The sequence below is a fragment of the Theropithecus gelada genome, chromosome 6, assembly GCF_003255815.1.
Source record: "Theropithecus gelada isolate Dixy chromosome 6, Tgel_1.0, whole genome shotgun sequence".
Lineage (NCBI taxonomy): Eukaryota > Metazoa > Chordata > Mammalia > Primates > Cercopithecidae > Theropithecus > Theropithecus gelada.
Window position 1 is genome coordinate 114,215,096 of NC_037673.1, and position 21,232 is coordinate 114,236,327.

The following is a 21,232-nucleotide window of genomic DNA, read 5'->3' on the forward strand; positions in this document are numbered from 1 at the left end:
AAAAATTTCCAGTTATTAAGTAAGCAAATGAATTAATGACTTATTAATCTTGAGAAGTTATATTATTAATTCGGTAATGAAGACACCGAAAACTAAGACTGATCATGATTATAATTACTTCGTAAAGACTATAGGTTATTACTTATTTTTCTTTTGCTGAATAACACACCACCTTAAACTTTAATGGCTTAAAATAATAAATATTAAATTCTGCTCAGAATTCATCAGGATGTCTACACTGGGTCAGCTAGGGCTGAGTGGAATAAGATGGTCTCGCTTACAGGACTGAGACCTCAAGTGAGACTGCTCTGTCATCTTGGAGCTGGGACTTCTCTATGTGATCCCTCATCCTCAAGAAGATATACTGGATTCATTTTCTCATTCTTCTATTTTTTTTTTCTAGTTTTGCTGTACTGGCTGGAGTTTTCAGTAAAATGCCAAATATTAATATTGATAGTAGAGCCCATGTCTTTTTCCTGATTTAAAGGGAAATCTTTCAACATTTCCCATTGAGAATATTTGTTGTAGAGACTCTTTATCAGGTTTTTTTTTTTAAAAAGTTGTCTTTACCATGTTTGCTAAGAGGTTTTTCATTACTTATTTATTTATTTTTTCAAATACCATATGTTCTCACTTACATGTACCCGATGTTAGTGGAACTAAACACTGGGTACTATGGTCATAAAAATGGGATTATTCACAGGGTGACTGTAGAGTTCCCAGGAGCAAAAGAGGGGAGGTGCCAGCGTGAAAGCTGATTTTTAATCCTCTTCTTGCATTGTGTTTGCTTATATCCCATGGTCAAGGCAAGTCATGAGGCCAAGCTAAAATTCAAGGGATGGAGAAATAGACTTCACTTGCTGGGAGGGGTTGTGAAATACTGAGAACATCTTTTCAATTTAATACATTTTGCTCTCTGACTACAATTAGTGATACTCTATCCATAGATAAAATATGCTTATACCCATCTCAGGATCCTTCAAAGTCTTACCCAATGTTGTCATCAAGTCTTAATCCAGATGAGGACCCTTGCATGGAATTCTTCTTGATTCAGAAACCTGTGAACAAAAAATACAAGTTGTTTACTTTCTATCTGTCCCACATACAATGTTGGACAGGGACTGAGTAACTGCCACAGATACTCCCACTCAGAAAGATGAAGAAAAGGAAGGGCATGGCAGTCACTGATTTATAGCAATTCTGAAATCCAGCCAGGCTCATATTAGCAGGTCTCACTATTTGTGGGGCAAAAGATGATTTCTGATTAGGCCTAGTTCTGGTCTTCGTGATTGACTCTCTAATACTACAGTTCCATATGGCTTTTGGCTCCACTCTGGGTTTTTCACTCTGCTCACTGAGACATCCTTCTTTTTCCACAAGAAATGGTTCCTATTTGCAGCTGAGTAATTTTCACCTTGCTTCTTACAGTAGAAAATGCAAAGGCCACTGGTCTTCTTTTAAATATAAATTATCTTTGTTCCTTTTAGTCTAAGACTGGTTACCTATTGATCTGATTCAGGTTCACTCCATGCCCTGAAAGTCATATTCCTTTTGTTTGTTTTATTTTTAAAGACCAGCCTCTATTTGGTGCCATGTGTCAAATTGGCATGACACAATCCGCTTAGGTTCCTAGATCTTTAATCCAGCTATGTCTTCAAGAGAACACTAACAACAGATCTTATAGTCACTTCCTTGACTTCACTTTTGGCTCCGTACCTTGTTTCACATTTAAATAAAATTATTTTTATAAGATAGACAGACCATTTTATTTTCCAACCATGCAAGTCCTGGCTTCTCTCTAAATTCTGCCTGCAAGTTGAATAGTTTCTTCTGTAGCTCATTGACATCTTCCTCAATTTTATTATTCACAGCCATAAAAATCCACTGACACTTTCAACATTCTAGTTGTAGATTTCCTTAGCCAAAACCCAAAAGCTCACTAGGTACACTCTCAGTCTTCCAAATTATCACAAACAACAGTTTTTCCAATTTGGTTTGCTTCTATATCATGAGTTGCTATTTTTTAAGTGTTCTTTAGAAATATTCATGCCACTTTCCCAGGCTTCACTAAGAGTTTACTACCCACTTTTCTAGACTTTATTAACACTTCATTCACAATTTTCCAGTCTTTTCCTGTTCGATGGTCTCAAGTTCAATGCTACACATTTTAGATTTGTGTTCAACGCCACCCGACTTCTAGTATCAATTTATGCCTTAGCTGTTGCTGTAAAACAAATCACTCTAACACCCAGCAGCTTAAAGCAATATACATTTATTCTTTTTCAAAATTCTTTGGATTTTCTGGACCATTCTTATGGTCTGAGTTCTCAGCTGTGATGGCTGAGAGTTTATGAATGTCTGGAACTCTTTCCACAAGATTTCTCAACCATGGAAACTTGTCTTGGCTTCTGCCCATCATGGTCTCAGGGATCCTAGTAGCAAGAAATGGCAAGCCCCAAGTTGATATAGTATGTTTTAAAACACTGCATGTATCACATTTGCTAATATCTTACTAAAAAACTAAGGTCACATGGGCAAAGAGAGATTCAAGGGGTAGAGACATAGAGTTTGTTTCTTGATGAATGGAGCTGTAAAATGTTGTGGTTTTTTTTTCTTCTATCTATTATTCTATATTCCAAAGAAATATATCTCTATTCTACTGGAAAACTATTTAAAGAAATAAAAATCTATTTTTAACATAGAATATTAGAATTGGCATTTCATGAAACATGCACATCTATAGAGAGCTATAGATATGCATTATACAGACATATATACACTTATATACACATATGTATGTGCATGCATATGTGTGTGTATTCCTAAATCAGATGTGTCTCTTCTGAGTAAAAAGCATTAGATTCTTATCTTCTTCTAGAATTTCTGTGCAATTTTTTCTCCATTCTATTTTACAGTTATACTTTACGTTAATTCATGTTATTTAGCTAAGGAACTTTTAAGATGGGAATTTAGTTACTCAAAATCATATTAGTTATACATAAAATTTAGCATCAAATTTGCATGAATTATGTAGGTCAAATTATCAATTATTTTTATACATAGTTACATAACGCATTCCATATTATAAATGTTCTTTTAAGAACACCATTTCTACAATTAGTACAGTGTTTATTTTCTATGTGTAAATTTAAGTTAGGTAGAATGTTAACAAACGTAGAATTGAGTTTGTTACCTTCAGTTACCAGTATTTGTCTTGTGCATTCTAATTTAAATTATACATTTAAACATTTCCAAGCAAAATAAATAATTTTTACATAATTGGAATTTATTTCCACCTAAAAAGTAGCCAATTGCTTCAATATTGAAAATTTAATTCATTTAGAAAGAGAAGAATACCTCTAATCATAGAGTTTATCCATTACTCTGCTTATATTTGGAATAATTGAATATGGAAATATTTTGACAATATAATTACAAAGAAGTATGTGGTTTTTACTTCTCCATGACATATTGATTTTATTCAATGTTGCCAATTTTCAAGGAGACTGTGATAAAAGGAAAATGACGAGAGAGAACTGGAAATATTGGAAAGAAAATATTGATTAAGGATATACCACAGATTCTAAGCTGAAAAGGGAAGTGAATGGTAGAAATTGATTGAGACAGAGAAAGTACAAGGTTAATGGGACAAAATAATTCAGAAATGGTCTTAAAAAGAATAAGAAGGAAAACAGCAGTGGAGAATATGTAAATGAGACAATTATTGATGTGTTTCTCAGAATATCTCCCTGTTAATATTTCCCATTAGACTGCCGCTTTGTTTTCAACTTTTAAATGTAGTAGAATATATGTATCTCGCATTACAAAAGTTTTCATTAAATATTTCTAAAGTTTTTATGTATGCTCTTGTAACAGTATAATATTTAAATATATTAATCTTTGTTTAATTCCTATTTTTATCATCTACATGATTGCACAAGAAGTGCAAAAACAGCAGATAATTAAACAATGGTTTTTTAAAATTCAACAATGACCCCTCATCTCTCATTTCTCACTCTCACTTTTTTGGCCATACAGACTAAAAATCCTGTTTGTTTTTCTATTTTAAGCATTATCTATTGACCGCCCACTGTGGATGAGGATTTTCTCTTTCATCCCTTCTTAATTACCAGCACACACATATGTCTTTTCCATAATCCTATACTTGCTAAATACTGTAAATTAGGTTAGATCAACATGCAGTATTTACATTAGCTCATATTATTATTATTACTACATAGGATCTCTATTCACCATCATCTGGGGAAAATATCCTTTGTCTCTCGTTTGTGTTGTGTCTCTTGTTTCTTGTCTCCCACGTCTTCTTCCTTCCTTGGGTTACTCTCGTTGTGGGAGATCATAGTCTACAATAACTTCCTGAAAAAATATACATGGGATTATGGGAGGTTTTCTTACATGATGATATTTTGGCTAGGCAAAGCGTACTCTATTGGAAATAATTTCTCTTCAGAGTTTTGACGGCATTGGCTCACTACTTTCTAGTTTCAGAATTTGTTATTCAAAAGGCCCAAGCCATTCTGATAGCCTAATTCCTGTGGAAATCTAAATCCTCTCCCCTCTCTAGCCTCTGTAGAAGCTTGTAAAAAGATCCTTAGTTCTCTGAAATTTCACAGTGATTTAACTTTGTATGATTTCTTTTAGCCATGTGTGTAGGTAATTAGTAAGGCCTTTCAATATGATAATTAAAGTTCTTTAATTCATGAAATATTTTTGAATTGTTTCATAAATGATTTTCTCTATTTGTTTTGCTCTTGTCAATCTTTCTGGAACTTCTTGTATTCAGATGTTGAACTTTTTAAATTATTTGTTTAATTTTTTAACATTTTCTCATATATTTTTCCATGTATGATTTTTTTGGCTCTACTTAATAGGATTTTTTTTTTTTTACTAAGTTTTTCAGCATTCTATGAGTTTTCCTTTCTCTTATCACTTATTTACAAAAAATTCAAAAGCTCCTTTTGGATCATTGAGTGTCCTTTACAGATTGATAGACATCTAGATATAGACACACGTTTATATATAATTACATATATTCTGAAATTTCTTTGTGTATATATATGTGTGTTCTTGCTTCATGGATGCAATATATTCTCTTATTCATCTAAAGATATTAATAGTTTATTTGAAAATTGTTAGATTTGCATAATATGTGTTATGTTGCTTTTGTTTCAAGTGTGTGCATGGGTGTGTGTATGTGCTTGTCTTTGTAAATTTTATACTAGGAATTTCTCAGATATTGTTTTTCACCTATTTTGGTCTTTGACTTATTATTATAGGTTTTCTTCAGATAGTGAATAATCCATAAATTTCTACTCATATTATAGTGTGGAACACTGAATAGATCATTGGAATCCCATGGACTTGCTGACTGAATTTCACTATTGAGTGTGCTGCCTGAGCTTTTCTTTTGGTAGACATAAGATGCCCATCATTTTGTGCCTTTTCTTTGTAAAGTCTAATTCACTAGAGAAGAATGTGTCAACATTCCTGCTAACATTCTGTAAGCCAACTGGCGAAAGAGGAGGGGTTCAGGAGTCTCAGGAATTGGTATGTAAATATCCACTTAATGCCACCTTCACCTCTCTCATTTTCAGTAGAGTATCCCTATCCACAACTATGCCTAATTTTTCCTACTCCAGAGACTCTCTTTTTTACCCTCTGGAGAGAGCAAACCTCCAGAATTCTGCTGAAGTACTGGAGGGTTGGTTTCTTGGTTAATGGAACTGAGGGTGGGGATTGGATCAGAGATAGGCAAAGCCCATTAGGGGATCTCCTTGGTTTCAACTAAACATTCAGCTTCACAACACATAGGCCACACTGGGAGCAAGCTACTCAGAGTGATCTTAGCAGGAAACACAGCTTGGCAGGAGGGCAACATCAGGCATTCCTTCAAAGAGAGTCCTTGCAGCAGCTCACATGGCAGTTCACATCCAGTAGCTACTGTTGTCCCAGGTCACAACTGGAGGGCTAGGAGGTGAGTCCGTATTAGGAGATGTAAGAGTCACTTTGGCTGAAAAGACTCATGACCCATAGTATAACTTCCAGAGTTGCATGAAAAACTTACCAGCCATTACACTCAGAATACGCCAAAGCTACATCCAACCCAGATATAGTTCATCAGCAGTCATTGCGTTCTAAGCGGTGTTGCCTGACAACATGGTTCATATACTATTTTTATCAAGTTGCCAGAGGATCAGAGTTAGAGAGTTAAATAAAGTTTAAATTCTGAAGCCAAAGGAGTAGCTTTTCTTAAAACTTTATCCACACAATCTAATTGCTTCTTTTACTTTTTATTTTTATTTTTTAATGAAACAGGAAGGAAAAGAGAAAGTATGAGTAGAAATATGGGGATAAAGGCAAATTAACATAGTGTGAAGATAAGGGCATTTCTGTCTATTTCCTCATTTCCCAGGAAGTATGAGGTAAGAACATCATCATAGGGAAAGGATAGATAAGGAAGTGGGTGATTTGTGGGAGGAAAAAGTGTGAAGTAGCATTTTGGTAAAGTATATAAGGAGTACCCAAACTCCTCCAAAATATATCATGGTCAGTAATTTTTTTATTTAAGAGTATTGGTGTATTACTTGCAACAAATGAAATACAATAATATATATAATGATTTGAACATGATAGAAGTCGATTTCATGCTCATATAATCGAATTAGGCAGGAAGACAAGGTGATGGCAGGACCCTCTTCCATGTAGTCTAGTTGGGACTCAAACTGGCAGAACCACAGCCATCTTCGAAACTTAACCTACAAAGTTATTGGGTCTTCTTTCTTCCAGCCAGAATGGAAGAATGCAAATGAGAATTTTGTTTGCATTAGGCTTGGAAGTGGCAGCTATGCTTGCAAATGAGCACACCTAATTGCAAGCAAGGCTGAGAAATATCCAGCTATGTGCCCAGTGTACTAAGGAGAGCATGGATTTTGTTGTATAGTTAGTGAGCATTTAGATTTTTGAAATATTTGTATTGAATGCATAAAAATAAACATGTTAAAATCAAAGGATATATGATAGTCAGTTATTTTTAAAGATATTATTTGAAACATCTAATTTCTTAAAACAGTCATGTCAATAAAATGCTGTTTAATGAATTAGTAGTAATGATTTCAATAGCATGACATTAAGGATTATCATTATATCATTTTAGTAGTGATTTACATGCATGTAAAAATGTATGCCGTTCTGTTATAAAACATAGCACTAGACTTTCCAAAACTGCCCATGGATCAGTTACCTTCATAATAAATGAAGAATTCATCTTTAGTTTTAAAGAATAAATTAATAGCTTATTTTTATCTTCCTATCTTATTTTCATAGATATTTGTTTTTTAAAATTCAGGTACCATCATATTTTGCTCAATTGTACATGGCATCAATTTACTATGTTACAGTGGGTATGCCATTTTATAGGCTCAAAAGAAGCCAAACATGGGAGTAGGAATATCCAATTTATTAAAATAAGTCTGTTACTCTTTCTGATATTGAATGAGCTTATTCTTTTTGGTTATCTTACATTTCTTAATGTAATATGGGAACCACAGGGGGAGGTGAACAAATATTTCTATCTAAAAATATTCTTTATGACATTAAAATAAATTAATAATAGGATATAGCTTTTCAACTTATAATTAAGATTAAATATTAAAATAGGTATTATCCCCTTAGTTTATAAATGTGAATTGTTTTAATCTTACCAGTAATATTGTCCCAGTTTTATGTATTTATGAAATGTCTTGTGTTTTACTGATGGTGGTTTAAAACATATCCATATTATTTTCTTTTTAAAAATGCAACTTCACAAAAAAGAGAAGAAAAAGAGGGTAAACCCACCATTTGACAGCCTGTTTCTATTCTTTCACATCTTTCTGTAACATTATCCTTTTGATGTGTCGGGCTCCAGGAAACAATGAAAGCTTCATGGTAAGTGAGCCATACTTGCATTACTGTTTTTCAGTTACACAGGGATGAAAGGAAAGTGCTGTTCCTACTCTCTGATTCTTTTTGCATATGTGTAACTTAGAAAGTGACTGTGAAAACTGAAAACTTTCCATCAGTCTAGTTTGCAAAAAGAAAACTTCTCATGGAAAATGTAGAAGAATAAACATCCAAGTTCTGATGTTGGGAAAATTAATCCAAGGCCAATTCCTTAGGATTTAAAACATTTAAATTTGCCTTCGTTAATGATAGTCTATCCATTACTAAGGAGATTCACGTGTACTACATAATTACTTCATATCTACCCAGAAGTGGACTCTTTGGAAGCCCCTCCTTTTACTCTCCAGTGGAGAAATAACCATGAACCAAGAAACCAAAGTAACTCTCAATTTCAACACTACTGTTCTGCACAATATCAGTGTGTCTGTAATCCCTCAACTTCAGGAAAAAATAGATACAATTACAAAGGAGAACAGGTCTGGATATATTGTTTAGACATATTTCCTACACTTAAAAAAGAAACAAAAAACAATATACATTTGCTAAGAACTTAAAAACCATCAGGAAATATATTTGTAGTCTGAGGTTACAAGACAATATACTCACTTATCTAATTTTCTTTGAGGATAAGGAAGAAAACTTGTTTTGATGCTAATTTAGCATTCCAAGCTATATGAATACAAAGGCTGGTAAGATGTCTCACTGCCAAATGATGCTTTTTCAGAAATTAATGCTAAAAAGATTATAGAATTAAAAATTATCTTATGGACTATGTTTTAAAAAGTCCCTCCTTTTATTGATGACTAAAGTAAAATAAAGTGAGATTATACATTGACGGAGATGAAAATCAGAGATGCAAGGTGATATCTGGTGTTCCATATCTAGCTGGGTTTTCAATATCATACCATGGTAGGCATAGAATCTGAACATCAGTGTGAGCAGAATGGCAGAAGACCTAGATTTTTGCTCATTTTCTTTTTTTCTTTTGAGTGAGAGTTGCATTCTTATATATTGTAGAAAGGATAGACCTCTAAAACACTGCTCCCTTAAAATTTAGTGTTGTGTGATATTCCTGATCCTATAAGAATCTTTGGTCTTGGATAAATGATACATGAGCATGTTAAAGAAGCTCTTGAAGATTATTTATGATTCAAAGTAATCTAGGCACATACCATTTAAGAAACCACAATTTAAAAAAAAATCTGCCTAGACCTCATTCCACTTCTTTCTTTATCCATCAATTTGTCAAGTTTTTATTAAGCATATATATATATACAAAGCATATATATATATATATATATATATATATATATGTATTTCTTTTTCCTGTTCTGGGTGCTCTTCTAGGAAATCAATTCATAAATAAGATTGGTAATATTCCTCCCCTCATGGAGCTTAGAAACCAGTAGTAGGACACTCATAGAAAACAAGAAAAAAATAAGTTAATTTCAAAAGTGATATTTCCAGTGAAGAATATAGAAGAATATGATAGTGTTTGGGAGGGATCATATTTCACAAAATGATCAAGGAAGGACATTTTAAGGAGGAGGATTGAAAGACAATCTAAAAGATAAGAAGACTCTAACCATGAGCAATTTCGGGGAAGAATGTTTCCAAACAGAGGGTTAAGCAAGTATACAATGAGGGAAAAATCAGGGCTGGGAGGGAAATAGAATTCATGTAAATAGAGCACAAGGAATGAGGATAATTTTGGCATGTAACTAAATTGAAAAGTTGGCAGGGCAGATTATGAAGCACTTATGGGCTATCATAAGAAGTATGGATTTATCACACTTCAAAGTTGAAAGAAACAAAAACAGTACAACACAGACTGTCCTTTAAGGCAAACATAATATTAATGTTGTTTATTTCCTTAATACTTACCAGAGTGTCTGATATGTAGCAGACAATCAGTAGGTATGTGCTTAAGTAAACATATAAAATTTGTTGGTAGGAAATGGCTGATATTGGTAGTATAAGCAATGTGTTTTTAAGAACCTCACATTTTCATTCATATCCAGTTCTTAAATAATATGCATATGAAGAACGATGTGAACACGGGTGTGGAGCCCACACAAGAACAGAAGTTTAGTGCATTTCTTTTTGGGAATCTCCAGAGTATCTACTTCACAATAAAATGGAAAGCTCTCAATTTGAGAACCAAACATTTAAAATGTAACCCAGACTGGACCACGCTAAACTGCCTGGGATTTCCTGGCAGGGTCCATTTGCATATATTTTTGAACATTTAAGTAAATTTTCATCTCTTTCATTGCAATTTTAACATTTTTTAAAAGACTCACCAGAAAAGATTCTGTGATGAAGAACATTACAACACTCACAGGGCATCCACACATGCATCCCAAAGGCTTCAAACTGAATGGGCAGACTTTCAACAACACATCCTGTATTATTATAGCATTGCTCTGGGATAGTCTGATTCCTGATGCATATAATTATAGGGGTCTAAACAAACCTCAAATCTTTAGCATGTCCCTGGCCTACATAACCATTACCTAGACTTAGCTTTGGCTGAGGAGGAAAGTCCTTTACTGCAGGACTCCCACTTTAATTTTGTAATTTCTCTCAAAGTCAAATTTACCACGAGCCCTCAAAATACAGAGTAGACTTTGAGTGCAAAGTGAAATGCCTGCTTTGTATGTCCACAGAGATATTAGTCCAGGGAGCTCCATGGTTCAAATCCACTCATGCTTTTTTTTTCTTCGCTGAATCATACTTGCTTTTGGAGAAATGAAGTCTCACCATACAAATTATATCTCTAGAGTACATTGGACACCTGGAGAAGGCAATGAGTTTCAGGCAATTCTGATGCCATGGGGCAGATTCAGATCATTTAGCAATTGACTGATAGCTTTCACCAACTGATAGCCAAGCAGCTTGAGAGTTAACGCAGAGATACATGGCTGCAATACTAAAAAGGAATGTTTGACTATATCTGAGTCATACATTCTCATTACTGTTGGAAAGGATTTACATTTGGCAGATCTTTCAGTTACACACTATAAAAGAAGAAAATGTTTTGTTCATCCTGGCAGAAACAATATTTTCCCTTTTACATTTATTTTAAAAATAATTTGCTGATTGAAAAGTCACACAGGTAAAACTTTTTTTTTTTTTTTAAAGAAATAATGACATTCCCAGGCCAGCAGACTTCAGCTCAAAATGTTAAACCAGGCACCATCTGGAATATTCATTTTCAAACTCTATGCCAATGGGATCAAACCCTGGCATGCTCAATCTACATTTGATTAACACTCTTTTAATATACAACTGGCAAATCAAAACTCCCTTAGATTCCTGACCTTTGCTCAGAGATATAATGACAAGCTTGAGATGGCCTTTGATATTTAATACACAAAACATCAACACCTGGCTGCACGGTGAAGATGGGATGGAAGAAGGTGATATTTAATTATTAGAAAAGTCACACAATTGTCCAGAAACAAAGTCTGTGAATTAAATGTATATTGGAGAGCTTAGAAATGTCACTTAAATGCTCCTACTCAAAATTCTACTGCTTATTAATCTCGCCTACACATTCTCTTGCATGAGTTATTCACTATTCAATGTGGTGAGAGTTTGGGTTTCCTACTTGCATCCTGAGTTCTGTAAGGCTAAGGGAAGTTCCTCCCATTATATTATTTATTCTGTAGCCTCCATCTCCTTTTTATTCATTGTTTCTTGAGTGCCTTCTGTTTTCCAAGCAGCAATACTGAAGGTTGCAAATATTAATATCACTGTTCCCTGCTCTTGGGAACTACAATGTAATGGAAAAGACAGTTACGAAAACAAATAATTATAATGCAATGGGAAAAGAGGTATACTATAGGCATGAAAAGAATGTTATGGGACAAGAAAGGGAACAACCACATTGGCCTGGGGAGTTAGAGAAAACTTCCCAGAGATTACTCGGGACTTGGCCTTGAAAAGTGAATGGAATTTAAACCACAGTAAGAAGAGGAATACCATTTTAGGCAATGGCAAAGGCCTGGAGGCCCACAGGACCCTGTAGAACATTAGTCCTTGTCCTATTTAACTTTGGCTGGAAGAGAACACCTTCCCTAGAAATCTTGCTATAATTATATGATTTTTGTAAGAGTAATAGGAACACAATAGGAATGTAAATTCTGAACAATATAATATATCAGAAGTATTTGGTTTAGGGCAAGTAATTTTGAGCCAGACTGCCTGGGTATAGATTCCAGCCTGAACACATAAATGCTTTACTACTTTCAGCAAGTTACATAAGTATTATAAGCTTCAGTGTGCTGGTCTGTAAAAAGGATGATATTAGTAACTACCTCACATAATTATTGTACAGATTAAATAATTATTTTAAAATTCTTGGAAAAGTGATGGATTTGTGAAAACTTTTTATAAAAAGTAGCTACAAATGTTTGAATTATTGCTTTTTAATAGCTTTATTGAGTTGTAGTTCATATACCATAAAATTCACCCATTTAAAGTGTGTAAGTCAATGAATTTTAGTAAATTCATAGGGTTTTGTAACCATCACCTCAACTTAATCTAGAATTTTCTTTTTTACTCAAAAAGAAACCTCATACATATTAGAATTCAGTCCTTATTTCCACCCAATCTACTTCTCAGGTCTAAATAAACACTAATCTTTCTGTCTCTGCTGACTTCCCTATTCTGAAGATTTCATATAAATACAATTATATGTATGTGTTCTTTGTATCTGGATTCCTTCACTTAGCATAATGTTTTCAAGGTTTGTCCATGTTGTAGCATGTATCAGAACCTCATTCATTGCTGTGGCTAAATATTATATTGTATGAATGTGCCACATTGCATTTATTTATTTTTTTGTTGGTGAATATTTTAGTCTGCATTTTGGCTATTATAAAAAATGATGCTATGAGAATTTTTCATAAGGATGTATAAGTTTTTGTATGAATATATGTTTTTGTTATGTTTTTGTGTATCTTGGCTATATACATAGTAAAATTGCTAGGTTTTATGGTAACTTCACTTTTCTTTTTTTTTTTTCTTTTTTTTTTGAGATGGAGTCTCACCCTGAAACCCAGGTTGGAGTGCAATGGTACAATCTCGGCTCACTGCAACCTCCATCTCCCAGGTACAAATGATTCTCCTGCCTCAGCCTCCCAGGTAGCCAGGATTACAGGTGCCTGCCACCATGCCCAGCTAATTTTTTTTTGTTTTTAAGAGAGACGGGGTTTCACCATGTTGGCCAGGCTGGGGTAACTATATCTTTAACATTTTGAAAAACTGCCAACTGTTTGCCAAATCAGCTGCACAACTTTACATTTCCAAATCTTTTACCCATTTTAACAATTGAGTTGTCTCATTACTGTTCAATTATTAGAGAGTTGTAGATTCTTGATACAACTTGATTAGATAAATGATTGCAAATATTTACTCTCATTCTGTGGGTTGTCTTTACTTTTTGATGGTGTTCTTTGAAACCCAAATATTTTTAATGTTGATGATGTTCAAGTCATCTTTCTGATGTATTGTAAAGAATTAGTTTCACTACCTTAAAAGTCCCCTATGCTTTATCTATGTCCTTCCCTTCCTATCTCCAAAAACCTAGGAACCACCCACCTTATTTCTGTTTTGCCTTTTCAAGAATGTTGAAAACATACTGTAAGTAGCTTTTTCAGATTGGCTTCTTTCACCTAGAAATTTGCTTTTATGATTTCTCTAGTAAAAAAATCCTTCATGTCTTATTTCTTTTTATTGCTGAACAGCATAGTTTGCTTCTAAATTCACCTACTGATGGACAGTTTGGTTGATTCCAAGTTCCGGTAATTATGAATAAGGCTGCTATAGATATGTGCCGGTTTTGTGTGGCCAAAATTTGCAATTTATTTAGGTATATCTGAAGAAGCACAATGGCTGGGTCATATTGTAAGAGCTTGTTTAATTTTGTAAAATACTGCCAAATTTTTCCAAAGTGACTCTACCATTTTGCATTCCCATCAGCAATGAATGGTAGGTCCTGTTGCCTTGCATCCTCACCAGCATTTGGTGTTGTCAGTGTTTTGAGTTTTAGTCATTCCAATAGGTAATATTTTTTGTTGCTGTTGTTTTAATTTGTAGTTTCCTAACGACATATGATGTTGAGTATCTTTTTATATGCCATTCACCATCTGTGTATCTTCTTTGGTAAGATATCTGCTCATATTTTTTTTTCCTTTCTAAAATTGGATTGAATTTTTTTTTATGTTTAAGAGTTTTGCATATATTGAATACCAGACTTTTTAAATTATTATTTTATTTAATTTATTTATTTTTTTGAGATGGAGCCTCCCTCTGTCGCCCAGGCTGCAGTGCAGTGGCGCAATCTCAGCTCACTGCAAGCTCCGCCTCCCGGGTTCACACCATTCTCCTGCCTCAGCCTCCCGAGTAGCTGGGACTTCAGGCGCCTGCCACCATGCCCTACTAATTTTTTGTATTTTTAGTAGAGACGGGGTTTTATCATGTTAGCCAGGATGGTCTCCATCTCCTGACTTCATGATCCACCCGCCTCAGCCTTCCAAAGTGCTGGGATTATAGGCATGAGCCACTGCGCCCAGCTGGATACCAGTACTTTATCACATTTTTGCAAATATTTTATCCCAGTCAGTGGTTTGTTTTCTCATTCTCTTAACAGTGTCTTTCACAGAGCAGAAGTTTTCTAATACACCTAGGTTTTCTTTTATGTTATCTTTCACAAATTTTATAATTTCACCTTTAACATTTAGTCTATGGTCTCTTTCGAGTTTTTTTGTATGTGTGTGTGTGAAAGTTACAAGGTAAGTGTCTAAGTTCTTTTCTTTGTATAAGGATGTCATATTGTTCCATCAACTATCCTTTATTTACTGAAATATCTTGGATTCTTCATCAAAGATCAGTTGACTATGTTTGCATGACTGTATCTATTTCTGGGTGTTCTATTCTTTCCCACTGATTGATTTATCTTTTTACCAATGGTATTATTTTGCCAATATCATGCTGTATTGGTATTGGTAAGATAGCGTTTTATTACTGTAACTTTACAGTAAGTCTCAAAATCAACTAGTGTCAATATTCCAATTTTGTTCTTCCTTTTCAGTAGTGTGTTGACAATTTTAGGTTCTTTTGCCTTTCTCTGTAAACATTATGATCAATTTGTTGATATCTACATGTTAAGTTACTGAGAGTGAAATTGTGTTGAATCTAGAGATCAAGTAGCAGAGAATTTACATCTTAACAATATTGAGTATTCTTACATATACATGAGCATGAAATAGCTCTTCATTTACTTGGGTCTTTTAAATTTTTCTTTAGTTTTGCAATTTTCCTCATATAGGTGCTGTACATATTTTGTTAGATTTATACATAATTTGGTTTATTGGTAATGCCAATAGTATTTTTTTTACATTTCTTATTTCAATTATCAATTTCTGGTATATAGGCAAGCAACTGACCTTTATATATTAACCTTGTATGTAGCAACCTTGCTGTAATTGCTTATTACTTTGGAGAGGTTTTCTTGGTTAGTTATTGAAGACTTTCTACACAGAAAATTATGTCATCTGTGAACACAAATACTTTTCCCTCCCAACCTTTCTACCTTTTATTACCTATTATTGTCTTATTGTATTAGTTTTGACTTCCCATAAAATTCTGAGTAGGATTGGCTAAGAGGCCATGCATCTTTGGTGGGAAGGTTCTTAGGCAGAAAGCACAACATTTACTATGATGTTAGCTGCAGGCTTTTAGTAGGCATTATTTATCAGAAAGCAGAACTCCCTCTCCATTACTAGTTTTTTGAGGGTGTTATAATTCATTGAAGTGTATTTCTCTATTGATATAATATGATCATCTTAATTAGCTTGTTGATTGGATGAATTATATTAATCAATTTTCAAATGTTGAACCAGTATTGCATACTTAGATTTTTAAAATACATTGTTGTGTTCAATTTGGAAATATATTGTGAGAATTTTTTGCATCATTGTTCATGAGATATATTTGTGGTTTTGATATCTTTCAATATTTTATCTGGTTTTGGTATTAAAGTAATGCTGTCTTCATAGAATAAATTTGACAGTGTTTTGTACTTTTATTTTGTAGATATCGAAACAACTGAAGAGTACACACTTTTAAAAAAGATTGTAGGGACCTGGTATTGTTTCCTAAATATTAGGTAGAATTCACCAGTAAAATCATCTGAGCTTAGCGCTTACTTTTTAGGACATTTATCAATTTATTATTCAATTTATTTAATATAGGCTGTTCAGATAAAGTAGTTCTCCTTGTGCCAGTTTTCAGTTTCTCTTTTTCATGGAATGGGTCAATTTTATGAAGGTTATCAAATTTGTGTGAGTATAGTTGTTCATAATATTCCCATATTAATCTTAAAATATCCACAGGATTACCTCTCATTTTTGATATTAGTAATTTATGTCTTCTCCCTTTTTGTCTTGATTTATATGCCTAGAAGTTTATCACTTTGTTGAACTTTTTAAAGAAGCAGCTTTGGTCTTGTTGATTTTCCCTATTGACTTCATGTTTGAAACATTAATAATTTTCCCTCTAACTTTCATTATTTCTATCTTGTTGTTTTGGTTTTCCATTGCTCTTCTCCAGTTTACTAAGTTTAGATGATCAATTTTAGATCTTTCTTCTTTCCTATCATATGGATTTCATGCTATAAATTTTCCTCTAAGCACTGTTTTTGCTACATCTCACAAATTTTGATAAGTTGTATTTTCATTTTATTTGCTCAAAATATTTAACAATTTTTCAAGACTCTTTAAATCACTTTATTTTAGGTTCAGGGGTACACGTGCAGGTTTGTTATGTAGGTAAACTCTTGTCATGGGGGTTCAGTGTACAGGTTATTTCATCACCCAGCTACTAAATGTAGTACCTGATAGTTATTTTTTTGATTATCTCCCACTTTCTACTTTCCTCCCTCAAGTAGGTCCCAGTGTCTGTTGTTCTTGTCTGTGTGCCCATTGGTTTTTATTATTTAGCTTCCACTTAAAATTAAGAAAATGCAGTATTTGGTTTTCTGTTCCTGTGTTAGTTTACTAAGGATAATGGCCACCAGCTCCATCTATGTTGCTGCAAAGAACATAATCTCATTCTTTTTTTATGGCTACATAGTATTGCATGGTGTTATATGAAGCAGAAAAATGCTAAAAAGAAAAACAAATTCCCTTTCTCCTTTGGCATAAGTAAACTGATGAGCTGATGGATTCCTGTTTTCTGTAACTAGTAACTTCAAGTATTCTGTTTTTCATCTAAGCAGCACAGTGAAGGTCCTGAGATGTCTGAGCAGGTCTGGATTGCAGCCATCTAGGCACCATAAGGAAGGTATTGAAATAAGCCCATGCAAGGCACTTGAGCAACCCCAGATAATAGCCATTTGGTAACATAGCAAGAGTCACATGTAAGCCTGAATTATGAACTTGTCACAGATTGATTAACTGCCTTTGTTCTGCCCCTGTACATTTGCTTTCATGCCACTATGCTTCATGCCACTGTAAGTTTATTTCAAACTAGCCAACCCCCTTTTTGAAGTATGTATAAAAGTCAAGTCCTGTCTTTTTTCTGGGTCCAGTCTCTGGATATTAATCCACTGGGTGTGCGTGCACTCAATAAAGTCCTCCTGTTTTACCTACTGGTCTCTCCAGTCTCCCCAATCCCACAAAATACATGTACCACCGGCATTTTCTTTACCCAGTCAAAAAAATAGTCCAAATAGCCAAGGCATTCCTAAGTAAAAAGAACAAAGCTGGAGGCATCACATTACCTAACTTTATACTACAGGGCTACTGTAACCAAAACAACATGGTACTTGTAGAAAAATAGACACATAAACCAATGGAACAGGATAGAGAACTCATAAATGAGCCTACACATCAACAACTCTCTGATCTTTGATAAACCTGATAAAAACAACCATTCAGGAATGGATTTATTATTCAGTAAATGGTACTAGAATAACTAGTTAGCCATATGCAAAAGATTGAAACTGGATCCTTTCCTAACACCATATACAAAAAATCAACTGAAGATGCATTAAAGACTTAAATGTAAAACCTCAAACTATAAAAGCTCTGGAAGATAATCTAGGAAATACCATTCTGGGTATAGAAACTGTCAAGAGACTTCTTATTTGACTCATGTGTTAATTAGCACTACTTTTTTATTCTCCAGATATTTGGGGATTTTTTTTAGCTATCTTTATGTTGCTGATTTTTACTTGTTAATATGTTTTATGACTCAACATATACTTTGTCTAGCTGTATGTCCCATGTAACTTGAGAAGAATGTATGAATGTGTATACATTTATTGAATGAAACATTCTATAAATATCAAATAGATCTAGATAATTAACAGTGGTTTTCTGTAAACTGGATGAATTAATTAATTAGAAACCTTAACATAACAACCATAGTGGCTGTACATGCCAGAGACTTCAAAGTTTTTATGTACTAGTTATTTTTTCTCCCCTCTTTTCTTTGGGTTTCCCTAGATACTTTCTCTTAATTAGAGACTGTGTATCAGAGATTTAATTAGAGACTATGTATTACAGCTCTTCTAGCTAATTCACTGTTTGTATACTGAAGTCTGGTTGATCTGGTTGTAAGGTTTTGGGGAGGGAAGCATTCTGTAATCTTCTGATTAAATCCCATTGTTTTAGTGGTTACGAGTCATTGGGTTATGACCTTTGTGAGCATTTCTTAGCTTTTTAAAAATCTCTTCTTATGTGAGAAAGGAAGACTAAGGAGTTTGAAGTTGTTTAACTAACATTTTCCTAAGTCAGAAAGGTCCTACAGTGTAGGCGTTTGTTATGAAGACGTCTCTCAAAATATTTCAAAATGGTTGCTTCCTTCCCAGGTTTATTTCAAAACAGTGACTGTTCATTACTCCTGCCTGAAACAAGATACATTTTTTCTCATACTTTCATTGTGAGTACCTGGTGGGGCTACAGGAGGTTAAACTTGTGAGATTTCCACCACAAGATTGGGACCCCAGGAGTTTTCAATTCTCAAGATTAAGCCCCCTTTTGAAAATACGATTTAATCCTTTATTATTGGATATCTTGGAGGTGCTATCTAATTGAAGTTTACATTTTTTGCCTCATTTTCATCCAGGGATAATTTGCTAACAAATTTCCTCTCTAGTTGATTTTAAGAGGGCACACAGCACAGTCACCATAGATATCCATTCCTTCCTTGAGATTGCCAGGGAATAATATATATTTTTTAAATCCTGGCATTCTGAGAAGTATCCCTAGGACAAAGTAGCTCATTGTGTAGTCAGTTGTGTTTAATCTGTTTGTGCCAGTGTACTTAACTGTGTTGATGTGTCTGTGTATGCTTAAGAAACGTTTCTGAGTCTTCTTGATTTCTTGATCTGATTGCTTCTGAATGAGTATAGCTTAGCACACACTCACAGCCTTCCAAACCCCAGCATGAAGTGTGATTCCAGCAGGGTTCTTTTTGGCAATCTTTCTATAGTTTCCTCTATATTACCTGTATCATAGAACCACCAGTCTCCTCTTAATTGCTCTCCATAAAAATATCCAATGCCCATAGGCATGCAGTTCTCTATGCTCTTTTCAAATAAATTCAGTCCTGTCAATTCTTATGGCCTGCCTTTACCCTTGGCAGATCTCAGAGTTACTGCACTGGAACTAGGGGTGGGGCAGGCAGGGGTGGGGGGCCTGGATTTTCCTGGAGTGATTCCCTCACATTATGAATGATCACAGTGGGGTGGTCAAACTGAGAAGACCAGACCACACCTTCTGGTCTTTTCAGTTTGACTCTTTCCAGCATGGAACCACCAACCTATGAACATTCTGAGGCAAGGGTCACTGGAACCTGATTATTCTCAGATTGCTCTATGTGGAGTAGAGCTTCTACTCTATGAGTGGGATAGGGGGAAAGCAGAGGCAGGGAGACACCTGGTTCTTTTAGCTCTGCTTGCATGGAATAGAACACCTGCAACATGGGGTGACAAGGCATTAGAAATCCCAGCAGCCTGCCCTACCCAGAGTGAAGCCATAGCCCAAGAGTAGACAGTGGTGAAGGGAGAGAGCCCCCATCTTCTAGGTCTCACTTGCAGGTTGTAGAATTCCCAGGGCAAAAGCAAAGCTTCTGTTATAGAGAACTTGGGGAAACAGTGGGGGTGGTAAAGGATTGGGTCATGGCTCCAATGCCACAGACTTTTGCCATTCTTAGTGAGATTTAGTACATTTTCTTGATGAAGATTTCTCTATTTGCTGTATCCCTTAGGAAAATATCTGAAGACTTTAACTGATTGTTAGACAACTGCCTTGATTGCTTTTAATTATGGTAAAATATATATAACATAAAGTTTACTATCATAACCACTTGTAAGTGTATAGTGGTATTAAATACAACCAAAATCTTGTGTTGCCTTTACCACTATTCATCTTCAGAACTTTCTTCATCTTGTAAAAATGAAACATTACACCCAATAAACAATAATTTTCCATTCCTCTCTTCCCCTAGCGCCTGGAAACAACCATTTTATTTTTATCTCTGTGGTATTTGACTACTCTAAGGACCTCACATAAGTAGAATCATATAATATTTATCTTTTTGTAACTGGCCTATTTCACTTAGCATAATGTCCTCGAGGCTCATCCATGTTGTAACACATGTCAGGATTTCCTTCCTTTTTCAGGCTGATTAGTATTCTAGTGCATGTATACTCTGCATTGTGCTTATCCCTGCATCCACAGATGAGTGCTTGGGTTGCCTCCACATTTTAGCTGTTCTGAATAACACTGCTATGAACATGGGTGTGCAAATATCTCCTTGACACTTTGTTTTCAATTTTTTGAATATAGAATATATACCAAGAATAGAATACTGGATAATATAATTCTATTTTTAATTTTTTGAGAAACCACCAAACCGTTCTCCACAGCAGCTGTACCATTTCACATTCCCAACAACAAAGCACAAGGGTGTTATTCCTTTAGTCCTTTACACTATCTTGTCAACACTTGTTATTTTATAACTTTCTGGTAGTAGTCATGATAATGGGTATATGATAGTATTTCATTGTAGTTTTGATTTGCATTTCCCAAATGTTTACTGGTGTTGAGCATCTCTTCATCTGCTTACTGGCCATTTGTATATCTTCTTTGGATAAAATGTATATTAAAATTTTTTGCCCATTTTAATTTTTACTATTTTTTATTTTCTGTGGTAAACAGAAAATGATTTAATAGAAAAGAATAAAAGATATGAA